Source organism: Pinus tabuliformis, chromosome 7 (assembly GCF_031772625.1).
Source record: "Pinus tabuliformis cultivar Carrire ecotype Pingquan chromosome 7, CPIR1, whole genome shotgun sequence".
Classification (NCBI taxonomy): domain Eukaryota; kingdom Viridiplantae; phylum Streptophyta; class Pinopsida; order Pinales; family Pinaceae; genus Pinus; species Pinus tabuliformis.
The window spans coordinates 1,361,307,137-1,361,328,347 of record NC_142293.1 but is presented as its reverse complement, the minus strand read 5'-3'; positions in this window follow the sequence as shown (position 1 = coordinate 1,361,328,347).

Genomic DNA, 21,211 nt, shown 5'->3' with positions numbered 1-21,211 from the left:
TTTTTTTGCCAGAGTTCCCATTTTGAGTTTATAGTTCCCGTTTCAAAATTTACATTGTTCCATTCACATATGAGGTATTGTGTGATGTTGCTCCTCTTGAAATTTGTGATGTATTATTATGCCAACCATACTTGTGGAAGCAACTTGTTGTGTATGATTCTAGGCCTCACATTGTTATTATTACTTTGAACAATAAGTTGTACAGGATACCGAAGGTAGCACCACAAACTGCCATTTCTTTGATCAGTGTGAAACAAAGTAGTAAGATCACTTCCCAGACCGGGAAATTTGTTTTCCTTATGATTCACCCTTAGGGAAAGAAGAAGATTGTGTCCATGACCTCTAGACAGGGCTCCTCCACATGACAACAGCAGATGGAAAAGATTGTGGAGGAGTACAGGGACATCTTCACCTCACCCACAGGGGTAATTCTACACTGTCAGGTCAAGCACTCTATCGATCTGACCTCCAGTGCATCGCTACCCAATTGATCGATCTATTGACGCTTTGTTCTGGAGAACGATGAAATAAAGAAGAAGATTCAGGAGCTATTGCAGAAAGGGCACATTAGGCCAAGTTCATTGCCCTGTGGGAGTCTGAACGTGTTGGTACAAAAGAAGGACGAGACTTGGAGACTCTGCATTGACTATCGGGCATTGAAAAAGATCACTGTTCAGAATAGGTATCTAATACCACATATTGATGACCTTCTAGACCAGCTTAAGGGGGCAAAATATTTTAGCAAGATTGACTTGAAGTCTGGTTATCACCAGGTACCGATCAAACACTCTGATGTGTGGAAGACTGCCTTCAAATCCAAGGAGGGATTTTTCGAATGGTTGGTCATGCATTCCGGGTTGATGAAAGACCCCACAACTTTCATGAGGCTGATGGACGACATCTTGCGACCATTCACTAACTCATTTGTGGTGGTATATCTGGATGAAATTCTGATCTTCAACAATAGTTGGGAAGAGAACCTCCACCATATTCAACAGGTCCTCCAAACTTTGTGGAAACACAAGTTGTGTGTCAATCTGGAATGCACTTTTGGTATGAACCAGGTTCAATATATGGGGCACGTCATTGATGAGCGGGGTATGCATGTGGACCCAACCAAGATGCAACTCATTCAGGATTGGCAAAGCCCCAACCACTCTTATAGAGCTCCGCAACTTTCTGGGTCTTGCCAACTTCCACTGTAGGTTCGTGTTGGGGTTCTCTCATATCACTTAGTCTTTGAGTTAAGTCACCAAGGGAAGAGTGAAATCAAAGTCTTTTGGTCTAAATACCAACAGAAGGTATTTGTCGAGTTGAAGCATTACCTCTTCTCTGCACTAGTTCTCACATTACCAGACCTGCAACAACCATTTTAGATCGAGACAAATGCCTCTAACTATGCTATTGGTGCAATTCTTACTCAGTAGGGGCATCCCATGGCATTCACAATGAGACGCTTTCAGACATAGTTTGAAAATATCCCACCTATCACAAAGAGATGTATTCCATTGTTCATGCCTGCAAATAATGGAAGCATTACATTCTAGGAAAGGAAACGATCATCCACACAGACGATCGACTCCTGTAGTTCATACAAACATAAGGGAAGTTGCAAAACAATCGCCATAAAAAATGGTCGACATACCTACAACAGTTCCATTTGAACATTAAGTACAAGAAGGACAAAACCAACAATGTTGCAGACTACCTCATTCGACTGTCGGTCATGGCGTTGACCACTGTGCTCGACTCTTGTGGGCACGAGACTGCGGGATGGCTACATCTTTAGAAGAGAAATCCAGAATTCAACAACACATACTAGACACTCAAGAAAGTTACAAATTTTCAACTTTGGGATGCAATTTATGCCACTTGGGACACCTCTGTCTTCCTTCAAGCGAGTGTGCCAAGATGATTTGGGAGGCATGCTATAGTTGGGTCGTTGAACATTTCGGGGTAGAGAAAATAGTGACAATGTTGTAGAAGTATTTTTATTAGCCAAACCTTCATCATGATGTTGGGAAGTACATCAGATCCTGCACTAACTGCGCCATTACCAAACTAACCCTCAAGAAGCAAGGCCTATACACTCCTCTGCCTACTCCTAGTCGACATTGGGAATCCATCTCCATGGATTACACGTCGAGCCTTCCTTCTACTAAGCATGGCAATGACTACGTTTTCATGGTCATCGATAGATTTTCTAATATGGCCATTCTAGCTGCCTACAAAAAGAGTATCACTATAGAAGTCACTTCTAAGCTCTTCTTTCAATGAGTATGGGTACACTTTGGGATCCCACGGTCCATTTTCTCAGATCATGACAACAGGTTCCTAAGTACATTTTGGTCAAGTCTCTGGTCGATGTTGGATACCAAGCTCACTAAGTCCACGACTTTCCACCCCTAAACTGATGGCCAAACAGAGGTCATCAATAGGATGATCATACACATTCTGCGTATGTACAACTCAAAGAATCCATGCACATGGGATGATAACCTCCCCTCTATCCAACACGGCTACAATAGATCTATCCATAGCTCAACTGGCCACAACCCCTTTCAGGTGGGGTTGGGATTCTAGCTAATATATCCCATCGATGTGGCCATACCATTTGCATCTACTTAGGAAGATTCAGCTCATGTCCAGCCCAAAGTTGATAGGGATAACAACTTCATTGACTGTATTTAGCACATCCGCTAGCAAATCGATGACATATTGGACAGAGCCAATTCTAAGTACAAGCAGCGTCATGAATAACATTGGGTGCCACACAAGTTCTAGGTGGGTGACAAAGTTTGGTTACATTTGCAAAGGAGTGCCTAACTGGGCCACACCAAAAGCTTCACCCACTCCAATATGGGCCTTAACACCATCACTAAGGCTATAGGCGACACTTCTTTCGAGCTCACCATTCCACCATTCCTTGGCCTGCACCCAATTTTCAATGTGGACCACCTTCGACCATACTTTCCACCATTATTGGACACATCAGACATTGCAGAACAACTCACACCAACAGAGTTAAACCCAGACTGCATGGAACATGCCACAACTAATCGGATCATGGACACGCAGATCAAGAACACTCACCAGCAGAAGATACAACTGTATCAGGTTGTCAAAGTCGACCAAATCCTACACCAAGGCAAGTGGGTCACCAGGGACCAAATTCAGCAGAAGTTTCCCCATCTCATGGAGGCACTCAACGCAATGGGGACCATTGCTTCCTAAGGGGGGAGGACTAATCTAGGTGGATATTGGTGGCCACCCACCTATTCCACTTGGACCCCCACTGTTGTTTCTTTTCAGTTTCCTTAATTGTAGCACAACTTACTATTTTTGACAGTTTTTCGGGTCCTAAACTTCCAAAGCCGTTTTGAGGGACTAAAAGATATTTTTAGGGAAAATTAAGAGATTGGAAAAGTCCCACACCAATTTAAAAAAAAATTTGGCCTCCTCTTCGAAATCTTCAAAATGAGGTATTATGATAACCAAACCGAGATCGTATGCCAAAGTTACAACCCCTAAAAGTTGATGTACCAATTTACCCAAACGGGGCCCATAGTTTTGGCACTTCATCTCCTAGGTTTAGGTTTTTGGATGTTTAGGGTTTTCCATTGTTTCTCAATAATAAATATGCCTTTGAGCCTCATTTTAACACAATTTAGAGTCATGTAGCCACCACATCTTTTCTCATAAATATGCTACCATTGCCCAAGCTAGTTTATTTCCATTTCTGCATGTAAGCATATTTTAGTTCTTTGATATTAATGAAATGAAGTTTTATTTCTCCTTGCATGTCTATGTTTATGTGTATATTTGTATTTTGTTGCATTCATGCATAAGTCTGGGTCATATTTTGAACTAGTTGCTGGGAATAAAACAATAACAACCCATCCACACACATGCAATTGAAAATCGACTAAGAAAATATTTGAGACTTTGATATCATATAACAATAAACAAATGTAAATAATAGTACCATACTTGTTCCTGTATCAAAGAACAAAATATTCAATGGCTTCTATATTCCCCAAAAAGAAGGCTTGTACAATAGTGCTTTGAGCATTTCTTAAAAAATTCATAACCCCTTCTAAGCTCTTAGGAGTTCCTTTAAATAATATTACAAAATAACAAATAGAAGGTTCTCCCTATTTTATTTCAAATGTTTCAAAAAAAATGAAAACAAAATATAACAAAACACTAAGAAAAGTTAAGCTCATTTGGAGGAACTTTTTCATCTTTGCTCTTCGCTAGATAGTCTAGCTAGCCAAGAATCTTCCATATATGTTTTCCATTAGAAGAAAATGTCTAAGATGTTTGATATTAAAATAGGTGGCTCCAATTGGATAATGAACTTGCAGTCAAAGATCCTGCCTTTTACAACTGGAAACTCATGTAACAATTTTGAAGTAGGTTACCCTTGAGGTTTGCCTAAGAATTGATTAATTGCCCCAAGCTTAACTCTCTCTAATTGTTTAATCTACTCTTCAGTGACTTTTCTATGCATTTGTACATCATCGACCGAAGCTTTCGTTTTAATTGTTTCATTTGAAAAAGACACCTTAAGCATTTCCATGTCCTTGACAACACTGATTCCTGAATCAATCAAAGAAGTGCAAGAATTTTTAGCTTCTTTCACCATTTTCTTTGATTGCTTCAAATTATGCTTGTAACTTCTCAAGACAGTTTCTCCTTTTAATTTCTTTGCATACTGAGAACCGAGTCTAACCGAAAGTGAGAAGGGTTATTCTCACCAAATAGTTGGTTCATTAGAGTGGAAACATAATAAGCACCTAACTTCCAAGTGGCGATTGAATAGATCTAAGATCTCCCTACATGGAATCTATTTTCATCACACCACCATTATTCGATTAATTGATGCATTTGTACATTATATTGCACACAATCATCTTCATAGAATTGCTTGAAAAAAGAACTATTATAAGTGAGCACGTGTTTAGGAAGTTGATACATTACGTGTATGTCCTTAGGCCTGAAGGACCAAATAACGTTCTTGTGCTTGTCACAGTTTATCCATGTTGGTATGTCCAAATGGTCAAGCAGCCAATGAACCATATCTATGTAGGGAACTAGTGTGGGTCTGGATGCTACCTTATCTAGAGTGGATTTCGCAGTATCTTTGAAGGTGACATCATTTTCAAAATTTGAATCTGAACAAACTATCTCCTCTAAGAACTTGTCGATTCATACCATGATTTTCTCTTTTGATGTAACTTGTAGCTAATGTCTGATAAAAGGGTCAAATTTGGGTTCTTGGTCTTTGGATACTCAACATGTTGGGCTTGGTTTTTCTTCTTGCCTTTCTTGGGAGCCATGGTAATTGTAATTAGTTGAAAAATAAAAAGGTTGTAAAGTTCAGTGGAAAAGAAACCAAAATTTGCAAAGACTACAAATGAAAATTACAGACCTAGAAAACTTAGACGAACAATTGCTTGTTTGGGAAGATTTTCATTCATTTGAAGTGATAAGCTATAATTAATGGAAAGTAATGTAAGTGATGTTAACCACACCCATGAAGCAATTTGGTGGCAGGCTCAATGAATAGAGCATTAGAGGCACAAAGTGGTTGCCCAAGGCTACAATATATCCATTCAAGGCATTTAGGTTATTAAACACTTGATTAAATGCTTGTTTAACCAACTAAAACATAATTTAAACTAATTATCACACATCAAATGTATACATTTGTTATGTGAAAGTGTCGATGCTCAAGATGACATGGGCAGAGGTGACATGGAAATTCCATTTAGATGCCATGTCACACTAAAAAATGGCCTTATGAGAAGTCTAATTTGACAAAAAATGAGTGACATTTGTCAAGATGAGATGTTGACTTGGAAATCCAACGTTGCATGAGGTGAGGAGAGATTGTGAAAATTTCATCTGTCACAACAACTGGAAATAATTTTTCTAATTGTTAATTTAATTAACAATTTATCTTTTGTTTACTACGAAAAATATCAAATAACTCACACTATGATTTTCACAAATAAAACTGCGAAATAAAATAGTGTTGGAAAATGAGAAAATCTATCACACACACACATAAAATTTACACAGTTATTATTGGACAAATGTCCCTGGAAAACCCATCTTGGGAAAACTAGTGCAACAACTGAGGGTTTTATTATTATGCAACAATGAAATCGAAGTATAATCTATGGATGCCTAGCTAGAAATCCAAACAACAAGAAAATTTGGCAACAATTATCTAAGGAAATTTCCCTTCCTCCATAGACAATCCCAACACAACTCTTCCTCATAAAAATCATCCTCTTGGACCCTTTGCACAGTCCTTGCACAGACCCTTGGATGTCTAGCACGAAACTACCTCTGATGAAGTTGTTTTTCCTATCTATTCTGATGAAACTAATTCTCTGACCCTCTAGAAGACTTTCTCGACCTCTCGAATCTGAATCGAATTTTCCTCCAACCAAATCGAGTTGCTCTTCTAAAGAAACTACGTAGTCTTCTACATTGCCTCACTGGGAATAACTCGATGTCTTACTGTTGCCTCTCCGAATTTGGAAAAATTCCTTTGGATCAATGTCCCTTCCCCTCACTGTCTTTTCTTTGATCTTTGGACTCTCAGCAATTGTTGCTACTCTCTGGAAATCAAACTACCAAGGAAATCAAACTTCTCAAGTGTATTCTCCAAGTGTCCATTGAATTCCTCTTATAATCCTTTGTTGGAACATCAATGACCAAGATTAGAACTTAGTCAAGGGCTAGGATCATCTTGAAGTTGACCCATGTGATTTTTTAGACTATTAACACCTTGACTTAATTAATTATGATTAATTAACTAGTTGTCCTAAGTTTTGACTTAGGAAACATTAAAAAATAGGTTAATAAAGTCATCTCTTGGTGGAATTTCCAGAAACGATTCTAAGTTATGGATATCTCATGTATTCTAGCCTCTCCACCAAATTTCACGGCTAGAACACATCTGACGCTACGAAAACTAACACTTCCTCTCAGCGAGGACTGTGTTCTAATGCTGCACACCCTGCCACAACACTTTGTCTTTGTATCATCTCCAGTCACGCTACTGATGTCTGGCCATACCACCCACCAACCACTGCGAAACTCTGATGTTGCATCTATGTTGGTGCTAACAGTACCATATTGTTGTCAACCCTACATCTACACTACAAGTCCCTCTCATTTGTTGTTGTTGCAACTACAACATCTACAACTAAGAAGCATCCAAAATAATGAATCAATTGTTTTCATTATGATGCAAATTTATCCCGAGTCATGATTTTTGTTATCATCTACACTATCATTGAAGAATCTGCACTGCTTCCAACTCTGCACTTAACCGTTTGCTCTGTTTTCAACACTGCATTGTGCTCCTCAACCTCTAACTACTACTAGTCTACAACTATCACTCTGGTACTGACTGCATCAAATTCCACTGATCCATCCTGCTATTGAATACGGTGGGCCCCTTGCAGCCAGGTATTGATACATGAGGTGGACTCCTAAAGGACCATGCCCAATCTTTGTATCTCTCTTGGGTTACAACACCAAATCACCCCACCTCACTCCTAGAGATATATGTGCGAACATAGAAACTGTAGTATACCTAGGGGGATAGTAATGGGGTACAGAGGGAGGTACCCAAGGGAATAATGTAATAATGGGATGGGCCATAGTAATAAATAAAGTGGTTAACCTGTATCATGTAAGGGACGACAAGTAGTTAGCAATAATGTAATAAGCCCATTGTATTAGAGATATGGTATTGAGGGAACCATGGTAATGACCCATGGTATTGTATGTATGAGGCCTATATAGAGGCTAAAGACTCCCCATTAAGAGATGTCAAGGAATATTGTATGAACAAGCATATGGCTTGCGGAGTGTTCTCCTTCCTTAAGGAGTGAATGTATGGTGTTTCCCTACCTTAAGGGTTTGATTAATAAAGTGAAGCATTTCTATATTTAGATCTTGTTATTTATGGTGATTATTTACAATTATTGGGTATATTGGTATCATTTCATATATTCTAGGTCAGATCTATAACAGAAACTCTTCCTTTGGCCTAGAGGAAAGATTGTATATTTCTGCAGACGTTGCCTACTGGTCCTACTTCTCTTGCTTGCCCTTCTTCCTAAGAGGACACTTGGTATTGTAGTGGTCAAAATCGTGACAACTGAAGCACTTGACCTTTTACAGGTCCTTCTTATTATTCTTCTGCTCCCCTTGCCCTTGACTAAGACGCTTCGATGCTAAGGCCACATTGTCCTCCTCCATCACACCCTTTGATCTATTACTATTGCTGCCACTGATGGAGATTTTAAGCAAAGCTCACCTCAATTCCTCCTACTGCAAATCGCCCCACATCTTGTCCCTACCAGACAAAGTGTCTCTGCCTAATATGATTTGGACAAATGCTTGCCAATCCTTTGAGACATTGTATAGTGTCAATTGTACAAGCTCTAATGCTTAAGGCACCGCCCCAACAAATGAAAGTTGATCTCGGACTTCCTTAATCTTGCTGAGGAAGAGATATATGCCTTCTCCCTTCTACATCCTAATGCATCTCAACTTTTCTTCTAGGAACATCTTTCGCTGCTCGGAAGTACCCGGATATTATTAGCATGGAGAGAGCATCCTACATCTCTTTGGTTGTTCCCTTGGCCACTATATGTGAGACTATATGATCTCGGACTCCATCCAAGATCAACTGCTTTTCCCTCGCCATCTCCTTACTATATTCTTTAAGCTTATTTGCATCTTGAGGAATTGCCACCACATTATTTATGTAGGCTTTCAGGCCATATTAATTTAGAAGGAAGGACATCCTAGCATTCCAAATGACATAGTTGGAAGTTCCATCCAACCTATATTGATCTCTAAGCCCAGATGTGGTTATCTCTAATATGTCAAAAACTACCTCTTCCCCTTTTCTTTGCTACTCACACTCCCTCATAGAATGCACAAATATGCTAGTTGCTACTACTAATCAACAACTAGAAAATCGAACTTTTGAGACTCGAAGTTCCCTGAGAGAAATTTTCACTCTATTGTATGTGCTTTTCTCTTCCACCCAACGTTGGTTCTGCTGCTTCAAAACCCTTTGCATCCAACCAAAAATTTTCTTAGCAAAAATCTGAGTTGTTGTTTCTCCCTCTGACTGTTGGAATCACTATCTTGGGAAACTCAAATTTTCTGCCCACATTGCAACTGACTCATCAAACCCTTTCCCTAGTAATTTAGCCTACCTATCCAGGCATTGCACAACCTCTAAGAATTTCATCCCTCTACTCCCTATGAACAACAAAATTCTCTCCTCGACCTCTGAGCTTCCTAGCTGATCACTCACGCTCTGATACCATGTGAAAATTTCATCTATCACGACAACTAGAAATTATTTTTCTAATTGTTAATTTATTTAACAATTTATCTATTTTTTGCTACGATAAATATCAAATAACTCACACTGTGATTTTCACAAATAAAACCGTGGAAGAAAATAACATTATAAATTGAGAAAAATTAGCATACACACACATAAAATTTACACTGTTATTTTTGGACAAATGTCCCCGAAAAAGCCCAACTTGGGAAAATCGATGCAAAAGCTAAGGGTTTTATTATTATGCAACAATGAAATCTGGGTACAATTTATGGATGCCCAACTAGAAATCCAAACAACAAGAAAATCTTGCCAAAATTATCTAAGGGAACTTCCCTTCCTCCGCAAGCAATCACAACACAACTCTACCTCAGAAAACTCATCCTCTTGAACATTCCGTGTCAATTTCTGTGTCATGCTTGCGCGGACCCTTGGATGTCTATCCTAGAACTACCTCTAATGAAGTCCTTTTTCCTATCTTTGTTGAGGAAATTGATTCTTCAGCCCTTTGGAATACTTTCCCAGCCTCTGGAAGTTGAATCAAATTTTCCCCTAGCCAAATCAAATTGCTCTTCTAAAGCAACTGTGCAGTCCTCTATGTTGTATCACTGGGAATAACTCAGACTCTTGCTACTGCCTCTCTAGATTTGGAAAACTTCCTTCAAATCACTATCCATGCCACTCACTGTTTCTGCTTCAATCTCTAGCTTTCTGACAATTATTGCTGCTCTTTGGAAATCAAACTTCTCAAGTGTATTCTCCAAGTGCCCATTGACTTCTTCTTATAATCCTTTGTTGGAGCACCAACAACCAAGATTAAAACATAATCAAGGGCTATGATCATATTGAAGTCGATTCGTGTGAGTTTTTAGACTATTCTCACCTTGACTTAATTATTTCTGATTAATTAACTAGTTTTCCTAAGTTTAGACTTAAGAAACATTAACAAATAGGTTAATAATCTAATTAAGTCATCTCTAGGTGGAATTTCCAGAAATGATTTATGGGTTATGGAGATCTCATGTATTCTAGCATCTCCACCAAACTTCATGGCTAGAACACATATGATGCTACAAAAAGTAACATAGATCTTGGTTTTGGATCATGAGGTGAGTGAGAGGCAATAAGGTTGTTTATGAATGCACCGTTGTGTTTGTCTTTGCATTACATGAATATATCATTGTGTTGTTGATTTCATTTCTATTCCATGAATTTTTATATAAATGTCATTATCCTTTCGTCAGCACATCATGAAACCTTGGATGGCAAATGAACTTGCTATAACTTATTGCACTATAGATTAGGCTTCTTTTCAAACATTGAATTCATATTTCTATTACCTATATTTTTATATCAATTAAGCCTTAAATAATTCATCTCACTTTTGGTAGCATTGTTAAATTGAAAAGATTAGTGGGGTTTTGTCGCAACAACTAGTAAGCCATGAGGCATATTATGCTTGGAAAACTTCAACTGCATAACAGTAGAACTCTATTGTAGGTAGGATACATATAACTCTAGAAATTTCCATTCCTTAAAAATAAACCATAATACATAAATTATTATGTAGCTCCTTTTTACACCTAGAGATTGCATAAAATTTTCACAACTTTTCACAATTCTACAATTTCATTGATTGATAATCTAAGTGTGATTCCTATTACCCACCATTTTGTGGGTGATATCCTTAGGAGAAAAAAATTCTCCAAGATGGTCCTCAATCGACAGCCAACCACCCCTTGTAGCCACTAGCTAGCTCATTGTGTGTTTTCTCAACAACCTAGGCCAGCCATGTGGTCCCTCGCCCATCTACCATGATCGTATGTTTGAAGGTGGGCCTCCTGAATCGAAAGGTATACCTTGTCATTTGGTAATTGAGTATTGTAGTTTTCTTATCATGGACACTTTTGGGTATGGATTAATAAGGGGATTTGGCAGAAAGAATGGGTTAGGCCTAGTGCCCTTTGGTTGCATGGTCCCACTCCCTTATCTGCTTATATTACCCCATTTCCACTCATTATTGCCCCATTCATCATCTCTCCCACTTGGGTCCACATAGGGTTAGCTCGCCCCTTCCCCTTGCCCACACCTTGGATCATGGCCAGGAATAATGCCCGGAGGTTGATGCAGCTAAAAATAAATAGAAAAGCATATTTTTCCACATTCAACAGGGAAATGTACCACAAAATCCAAAATATGGTCGAGACAAACACATTTAGCATGTGGGTAAGAGTAAATACATGAGCTCTACCCCATCATCATGGCCATCACACTGGTTCCTACAGGTTCTATGCACCTCCTTCACCATATAGGAACCCATGATTTTCCCAACCCATGGTGGGCAATGAACTGCTCTACCTTAAAAGGGGGTATTCACTTCTATATCTTATACATCATGCTCTTACCCCTTGAGCCCCAAAAGTTAATCAAAGAAAATCATAAAAGGTAAAAGGCATATAAAGAAGGGTGGAAAAATCAAGGTTGGGGCACCTCATGTACCATGATTGCTCCCTCCTATACATTATAAACCCAAATGTGGGATTCCCTTTTATTAGCTACCCTTATACCCCAACATGTGGCCCAAGGATACCCCTTCTCATCCCCTACTTCATTCACCTATATCTCACATTCCACCACCTTTTGAAGGATGTACCTTGAATATATTATCCCCTTTAGAAGTAGAAACCACCTAATATGATACTTAGTTAACCCCATTTGGAGTTTAGGAGACATTGGCAGATCCCAAAGCTCATTATGGAAGGGAAAGCCATTATGAAGTCCCCACTTGTGGTCCATGATTGGTAAGCTCATTTACTTGATTTCTCTAATGACTTGTTGTATTGAAAGGCTAGGGTATGCATTGGATCTTATGGAGGATTGCAGATGGTCTCCATTTTTGGTTTGGTCTCCCTATACGGGGTCCAAATCCTCCATAGGGATACATTGGCACATGTAGGGTGTGCGTTGAGAGCCATGGGCCTCCACAATAGCAAACAACACTCCATGGATCCCCATAGCCATTCATATATTTCTCGTGATTCACCTATTTGACGAGGAAGATATACCTAATCCATCATGCCCATTTGGCCCCAGAGTTGCACCATACACTTATCAGATGATCCAGTACTTGCATGATGATGTGGCATCACTTAATCCATCATCTTATCCCTTGTAGATGATCTACAAGTATTTTCAATTTGTTTGGAGACCCATGAGGACACTTGTGTGCCCCCACATGTCATTTGGAGCACCATAGGTTATTACAAGGGGCTAGTCCCTTGTCCACTGCTTTTGAGGGTACTATTCTTCATTGTAGCACCCATGGATAGCATTAGGCCTCTTAGAGGTCCCTACAACATGCATAGATTTTCATTCGACCTCTTGAGAGGCTTACTCTTTCATTTATGAGCTAGTTTGGTGGTCTTGTCACCAAAAGTTGAATTATTAGAACATTATTTTATTTTCGGAGCTTATGTAGGCCAAGTAGGCTAATTTGAACTCCTAATTTGTGTATAAATACAAGTGAGATGAGTTCATTGGCTCATCATCACTTTGGATTGGATCTTTTCTCTCTCTTGAGAATTTCACACCTTTTCTAGAGGATGAATTGGAGTTTTATGGATGAATTTTGATGTGTGGATATTGGTCTATCTTCTCTTGGAGCTTCTCTCTTGTCAATTGTGAATGTTTGGATATATTATGTTACATGTAAGTACATGATTTTAAGGTTATTCTTGTTTTACTTTGTGATATACATTGGACTAGGATTTTCGTTGTTTTGGGGCTAATTGTTGGATGTGTTCACTGCTTAAAATTGTGGAATTTTTGTCTCTATAATAGAATCTCTCAATTTATGGTCCATGTAATATGAATGAAATCTCCTAGGAGTAAATATATCAAATAATTTGACCTTGATAAGCCATTTATTTTTCACATTGAAGTATAAAAGTTGCATGACTACTTGTCCTTGACCTAGAAGGCTAGAAAAGTGGTCTTGAGGGCTCCTTGACTTGGAATTAAGAAATCCTACTCATATTCATCATAGACTCCATCCTCCAAAAGATTAAGGCACTGATATACTAGGATTTGGTCACTAAAAATCACATTCTAGGAATAGCCAAGTTGGGGTACCTAGGGCATCAATTTCAAGACAAGATAGCCCTCCAAAAAGTTTGACCTCCTAGGATCTCCTGCGTTGTTGTTTCCTCAAGGTCTCCTCTAATTTTGAAGCCATTCTGACGGTGGAGTTGGGAGAAAATCCAAGCCTTGGCTCCGGGATCAAACTTTTCCTTAACATCCCCAAGGATAGTACCTCATAGGATCAAATCAACACCTTCATGTGAACGTTATTTCTTTGATCCTTTCCCCACCTTGTCTAGGGTAAGAAAACCATTGGTGTCTACACTCATTCCCGCTATCCTAGACTGGGTCCACTTGGTCCCGTGTGGTCCTATTCCTTGAAAAGACAATTCTTCAAGAACCATCTAGGATACCATACAATAAGGATTTTAGTGATTGGGAAGTTCCTTCATAAGACATATCCCATAAACCAAACCCTTGAATCCTCCTTTCCTTTCCCTAGAAGACATTGTACCTTGCTTACAAATCAAGCAAGCTCTATCTTTCTAGCTCTTTTGGGAAAGGGATTATTTGGGTCACTCCACATTATTTCATAGATTTATCCTTCATCAGTGACTCCATAATATACCGGGTCTCCTCCCATCAGTGAATGTTGATAAATATAAGGGAGCATTAGCTGAGGTGACATTGGGCTAAGTCTCCATTTGTTGCCCTTTATCTAGCGTTTTCCCTTTAGGTCCCCTGCTGGTTTGAGTGGTAACATTTTGGTGCCATTGTCGGGGACATGAAACATGTGTTTTGTTCTTCATATGAAATATTGACATATCATTCTTGGTGACTCCACTGGAATAACAAAGCCATATTTCTTCATTGAACTTTAAGGTCGATGCTTGTAGGGTGAAGCAAGCATTTTTCTAGGCGTCTTTAATTTCACCCTGGTGACTCCTACATATGTTTTATGTATACCTCAAATAGGTTGCCATTCTTTGGTAAATTTTTCACTTTAGACATTGCTAGTGTCCCTGGACATCTTAATCATGTCGCGGGAAGGATGGTACATGGGGTGTTGTGTTTGATGGTGATCCACTCACCACAATTGACCATGTGGAAAGATTGAATGCACATACTTCAAAGGAGAAAGTGATTCACTAAGATGTCCTCATGTTGTTGTTCATGGGATCTCTTGGTGGTCATAACTCATCGCTCCATGATCATGAACTCAAGAGCATCTCATCTATTGAGGAGTTCGTTGATGGCTTTCTCAATCACTTTCAAGTATACCCTACATTAAGCATCCAAGAGGAAGCCCTCATTGAGAATCATCAAGACATTGAGGATCTAAGTAATGATCAGGAGGACTAGTCTTCGTTGGATCCACATGGTGAGAAGGATGATTTTGAGAACATACGTGTTGTGAAGAATGAGTCTATGGAAGGTGAAGTTGAGACTAACCTTGCCTTTCTCAAGGATATTACTTCTAATGATTCTCCTTTTGAGAACCTTGAGGAAGCTCACCCAATTAACCCTTTGAAAGATGACATTGAAGAATACTTCCACATTGAAAGGGAGAAATGGGAAATTTTTGGTCCTCAATTTGATTGTGATCCCATTTAAGACACTTACAAGGAGGATGAGGATGAGATTATTTTCCCCTTCCCCTTAGGAACTATTTATGATGACATACACATTGATACCCGTGGTAGAGAGAATCTTCATTTTCTTTTGCATAAAGAGGAGCAGTTGGAAGTGATAAATTTTCCTTTTAGGAGAGACCCAATCTTTGATGCTAAGGAAATTGATGAGGCTCCCACTTCTCATGAGTATGATTCTATGTTCAAATCACTTGAGCCTTTAGACTATGATTTTGGGAATAAAAAACCTTTTGAATACAATACTTCTTCCTCCCTTTTTCCTATTGGTCATCATCTTGAGTCTTCATCAAGTGATTCTCTCACCTGTGGTCATATGATCTCAAGTAACTGTTAGCCCTTCCCCCCTCCCGAGTATAGTGTCAAGGAAAATCGCTTCATTGATTATACTTTTCCTCCTTGGACGCACCCTCAAGGTTTTGGTCACTCCATAATCTCCTCTCTCCAGTGTAATAATCATATGCAACCTACTTGTGTTTCTCCATCTCATCAGCCTCCCTTTCCTACTAATCATAACCTAATAAAGGCCATAAGCCACGATGTGAATAATAAGGGCAATGGTGGAAGTGATATGCTAGAGATTGCCATCCATCAAAAGTTTATGAACTGGGTTGTTGACATCTCTATATTTTGGTTGCAGTAGAAGATCTCATAGACTAGATTACATCCTTTTCTTACCTCTTCTCACATAATCATCCATGTGTGGGAATCATATTTTCCCACCTCCTGCCCACAACATCCTCCATGTGTTTAGGTTTTCATTCGCTTTGGGATTTGTTGCATGAGTAATCATATAGGTAGGCATATTTATATTGACTTGGTGATATGTTGGTTTCATTGGCTTTATGATTAAACTTAATAATAGTTTCTTCATATGCATGTTAGGGTAGGTTGCATTGCATGTTGATTTTCTCATTAGAACTAACATCATATGATATTTCTCATGATAGATGCATATCTGCATGTTTTATTTTTCTGTTTCTTTTATGGACTAACATATAGCATGTTCAATCATGAGATGCCACAAAAGCATGTTGCCCCATGTTTTTCCATCCATTATATGCAGGTGATAAGTCTACGATAACCAAGAGATTATTGGAGTTCTCATGACCTCCCATTCAAGTAGCTTCGCCCACTTCTTCGAGAGATCATGTCCCAATTGGAGCCAGATGTTACCCACCATATTGTGGGTTATATCCCTAGGAGAAAAAATTTCTCCAAGATGGTCCTCAGCTAGTAGCCAACTGCCCCTTGCAACCACCAGCTAGCTCATTGTGTCTTTTCTCTGCCACTTGAGTGAGCCATGTGGTCCCTTGCACATCTGCCATGATCACATGTCTGAAGGTGGGCCTACTGAACCTAAAGGTATGCCTTGAAATTTGGTAATTGAGTATTGTAGTTTTCTTATCAAGGACACTTCTAGGTATGGATTAATGGGGGGACTCGACGGAAAGAATGGGTTAGGTTTGTACCCTTGTCCCCTAGACCCCTTTTGGATATTAACCTTGCATTCTAGTCCCATGGGATATCTTTTACTCACCATTTGGCTTTGGGGATGGTATTTCATGGTAAAACACAATTTTGGTTGGTGGTCCCGCTCCCTTATCTGCTTATATTACCCCCTTTCCACTGATTATTGCCCCATTCATCATCTCTCCCACCTAGGTCCACATTCTCCACTAGGTGCACATAGGGTTAGCTCACCCCTTCCCCTTTCCCACACCTTGGGTCATGGTCTGGAATGATTCCTGGAGGTTGATGCAACTAAAAAGAAAGATAAAAGCATATTTGGCCACATTCAATAGGGAAATGTATCGCAAAATGAAAAAAATGGTCAGCAAAAACACATTTAGCACGTGGGCAAGAGCCAATACATGAGCTCTACCCCATCATCATGGCCATGACCCTGGTTCCTACAAGTTCTATGAACCTCCTTCATCATATAGGAACCCATGATTGTCCCAACCCCTGGTGGGAAATGAACCGCCCCACCTTAAAAGGGGGTATTCACTGCTATATCTTATACATCATGTTCTTACCCCTTGATCCCTGAGCAATTAATTGGAGAAAATCATAAAAAGGAAAAAGACATATAAAGAAGGGTGGAAAAATCAAGGTCGTGGCACCTCATGTACCACGATTGCTCCCTCTTATACATTATAAACCCAAGTGTGGGCTTCCCTTTTATTGGCTACCCCTGTACCCTGGCATGTGGCTTAAAGATACCCCTTCTCATTCCCTACTCCATTCACCTATATGTCACATGCCACCACCTTTTGAAGGATGTACCTTGAATATAGTATCCCCTTTAGAATTAGAAACCACCTAATAGGATACTTGGTTAACCCCATTTGGAGTTTAGGAGACATTGGCACATCCTGAAGCCCATTATGGAAGGGTATGACATTATGAAGTCCCCACCCACGTATGGTCCATGACTGGTAAGATAATTTAATCAATTCTCTAATGACTTGTTGTACTGGAAGGCTAGGGGATGCACTAGATCTTATGCAGGATTGGAAATGGTCTCCATTTTCGGTTTGGTCTCCCTATACAGGGTCTTAATCCTCCAAAGGGCTACATTGACACATGTAGGGCATGTGTTGAGAGACATGGGCCTCCACAACAGTAGACAACACTCCATGGATCCTAATGGCCATTCAGAGATTGCTCGTGGTTCACCTATTGGACGAGGAAGATGCACTTGATCCATCATGCCCAATTAACCTAGAGTTGCACCATACACTTGGCAGATGATCCAGGACTTGCGCGATGTTGTGGAATTACCTACTCCATCATCCTATCCCTTGCAGATGATCTATAGGCATGTTTGATTTGTTTGGAGACCCATGAAGGCAATTGTGTGCCCCCACATGTCATTTGGAGTTCCACAAGTTATTACAAGGGGCCAACCCCTTGGCCACTACTTTTTAGGGTCTTATTCTTTATTGTGGCACCCATGGACCTCATTAGGCCTCTTAGAGGGCCCTACAACATGCATAGATTATCATTTGACCTCTTGAGAAGCTTACTCTTTCATTTATGAGCTAGTTTGGTGGGCTTGTCACCAAAAGTTGAATTATTAGAACATTAATTTATTTTTGGGGCTTATGTAGGACAAGGAGACTAATTCAAACTCCTAATTTGTGTATAAATAAAAGTGATATGAGTTCATTTTCTCATCATCACTTTGGATTGGATCTTTTCTCTCTCTTAAGAATTTTGCACTTTTTCTAGAGGATGAATTGGAGTTTTATGGATGAATTTTGATGTGTGGATATTGGTCTATCTTCTCTTGGTGCTTCTCTCTTTTCAATTGTGAAAGGTTGAATATATTATGCTACATGTAAGTATATGATTTTAATTTTATTCTTGTTTTACTTTTTCATATACATTGGACTGGGATTTTCGTTGTTCTAGGGCTAGTTGTTGCATGCATTCACTGCTTAAAATTGTGGAATTTTGTCTCTATAATAGCATATCTCAGTTTATGGTCCATGTAGTATGAAAAAAATCTCCTAGGGGTAAATATATCAAATAATTTGACCTTGATAATCCATTTCATTTGCAAATCGAAGTATAAAAGTTGCAAGCCTGCTTCTCCTTGACCTAGAAGGCTAGCAAAGTGGTCTTGAGGCCTCCTTGACTGGGAATCAAGAAATCCTACTCATATTCATCATAGAATCCATTGTCCAAAGATTAAGGCACTGATTTACCAAGATGTGGTCACCAAAAATCACATTCTTTCACCTTCTTCTAGGTCTAGCCAAGTTGGGGCACCTAGGGCATCAATTTCCCGACAAGCTAGCCCTCCAAAAGTTTTGATCTCCTAGGATCTCTTGCGTTGTTGTTTCCTTAAGGTCTCATCCAATTTCAAAGCCATTCTGACAGTGGATTTGGGAGAAAATCCAAGGCCTAGCTCTGGGATCAAACTTTGCCTTAACATCCCCAAGGTTAGCAACTCATAGGGTCAAATCAACACCTTCATGTGAAAATTATTTCTTTGATCATTTCCTTGCCTTATCTAGGGTAAGAACATCATTGGATGTATTACTCATTCCCCCTATCATAGACCAGGTCCATTTGGTCCCGTGTGTTCCCATTCCTTAAAAAGACAATTATTCAAGAACCATCAAGTATACCAATTACAATAAGGATTTTATGGATTGGGAAGTTCCTTCATGAGCCATATCCCATAAACCGAACCCTTGAATCCTCCTTTCCTTTCCCTATAAGACATTGTACCTTGCTTACAAAGAAAACAAGCTCTATCTTTCTAACTCTTCCAGGAAAGGGATTACTAGGGTCACTCCACATCCTTTCATATATTTATCCTTCATCGGTGACTCCATAATATATCGGGTCTCCTCTCATCAGTGAAAGTCTGTATATAGAAGGGAGCCTTAGCTGAGGTGACAGTGAGCTAAGTCTCCATTTGTTGTTGTTAATCTAGCATTTGCCCCTTAGGCCCCCCACTAGTTTGACCGGTAAAATTCCCTAATATTTAGTTGCCTTTATTGCTACAATTATTTAGCTCACCTTTAATTGATATCTTTCCTTGGGGGTGGCAAGTAGAGTTTGTTAGAGTTATTAATCTATTAAAAGCAAATAATTAGGGTAATATAAGATTCCACTCAAATCATCCTGTTTTGCAAGAATAAATAAATAAGTATAAATTTGATTCTTATAGGTCTTCCTATTCTTCATTATCTATTATCTTTAGATTGGGCATCATAATGATATCCAATAAGATATTTATGATGGACACTTTCAAAGTAGTGTTAGATGTCGTCATAACATGGTCCCTCTAACACTAAGATTACTAAATCTTTGTCCTCTTTTGCAAAAAGCAATCAATGTACAATGATAAATACCTAAATTCATTACATATATACTCATAGCTTAGTCTCATTGTGTTTATTGAACAATGTGGTGGATTTTTTGAGAAGCTAGCTAGCTAACAAGACCCTTTATTAATCGTGCATTGATAAAGTTGTACACCCAAAAACTATGAGAATAAATGAAATCCATCATAGATTTTCAAAAAATCCTCAACAAAATTTTCAAACCCTTTGCATGGTTCATATTTATGGAATGCATGTCAGCAATATAGCTCTTGGGCATATTTTCTATGTAATGGATTTACAACATAAAATTTATAGAGAAGAGCATTGACATAGTAAATATTAGATATGAGATGTAACAAAATTAAATATCTTGTATCAAAAAAATCACTAGTAGACTATTTATCTTCTTAATATGGTCCACGCCATCCAAAACAATAAAAACTTGAACCCTCTTAGATAATCTCGAAATATACCATTTTCTTCACTAGTATTATACCTGAATCATAACTCAATAAATCATGAATGAGATTCTATGACTAAGGTGTTAAATCTTCTCTTTTGACCTCCCATGAGAATCACTTATTGAAAATTGATAAATGAATAAACACACTCCTAATGGATACTTGATGTGCAAATAAGAGTGCATCTCCTATGTGGAGTTTCTTTTAGTCTAGAAACCTATGTAACTCATGGTGATTTGTGAGGTAATTTTAGATGAAGTTGAAAAGGGTTTTCTTCACATCAAACCTCCATGGTTTATGAAAATGTGGTATGTTGCTTACATTACACTACTATTTTCATACATTGCTCATCCTCCCATATCTACCCAAGTAACTGACTAATCGGGGTAAACATGTGATGAGAAGTTACTATGATATGATTCAACCTCCTAAGTCACATTAAGGAAGTGGAACCGACAAAAACACAACATACAAACCTTCAACATCAGCAACAGGACTCCTACGAACTATCCCAACCTTTCTGCTAACCAACCCCTAAGTCCTACTGATTTTTCAGGCTATTAAACCTCTCGACACACCCATGACATGGGCATGCCAGTGTCCAAAGATCTCTTGACGCTCCCACAAGCATGCATGCCTGCGTCTAGGGACTATTTCTAACATACCTGTGCCAAAGTCCGAGGAATTTAAGGCTCTTTTCAAGCCTACAATTCCAGCCACTGCCCAGAACTTGTTGTAACTTCCAAAATCCATTAAACACATGAAGACAATACTAATAAA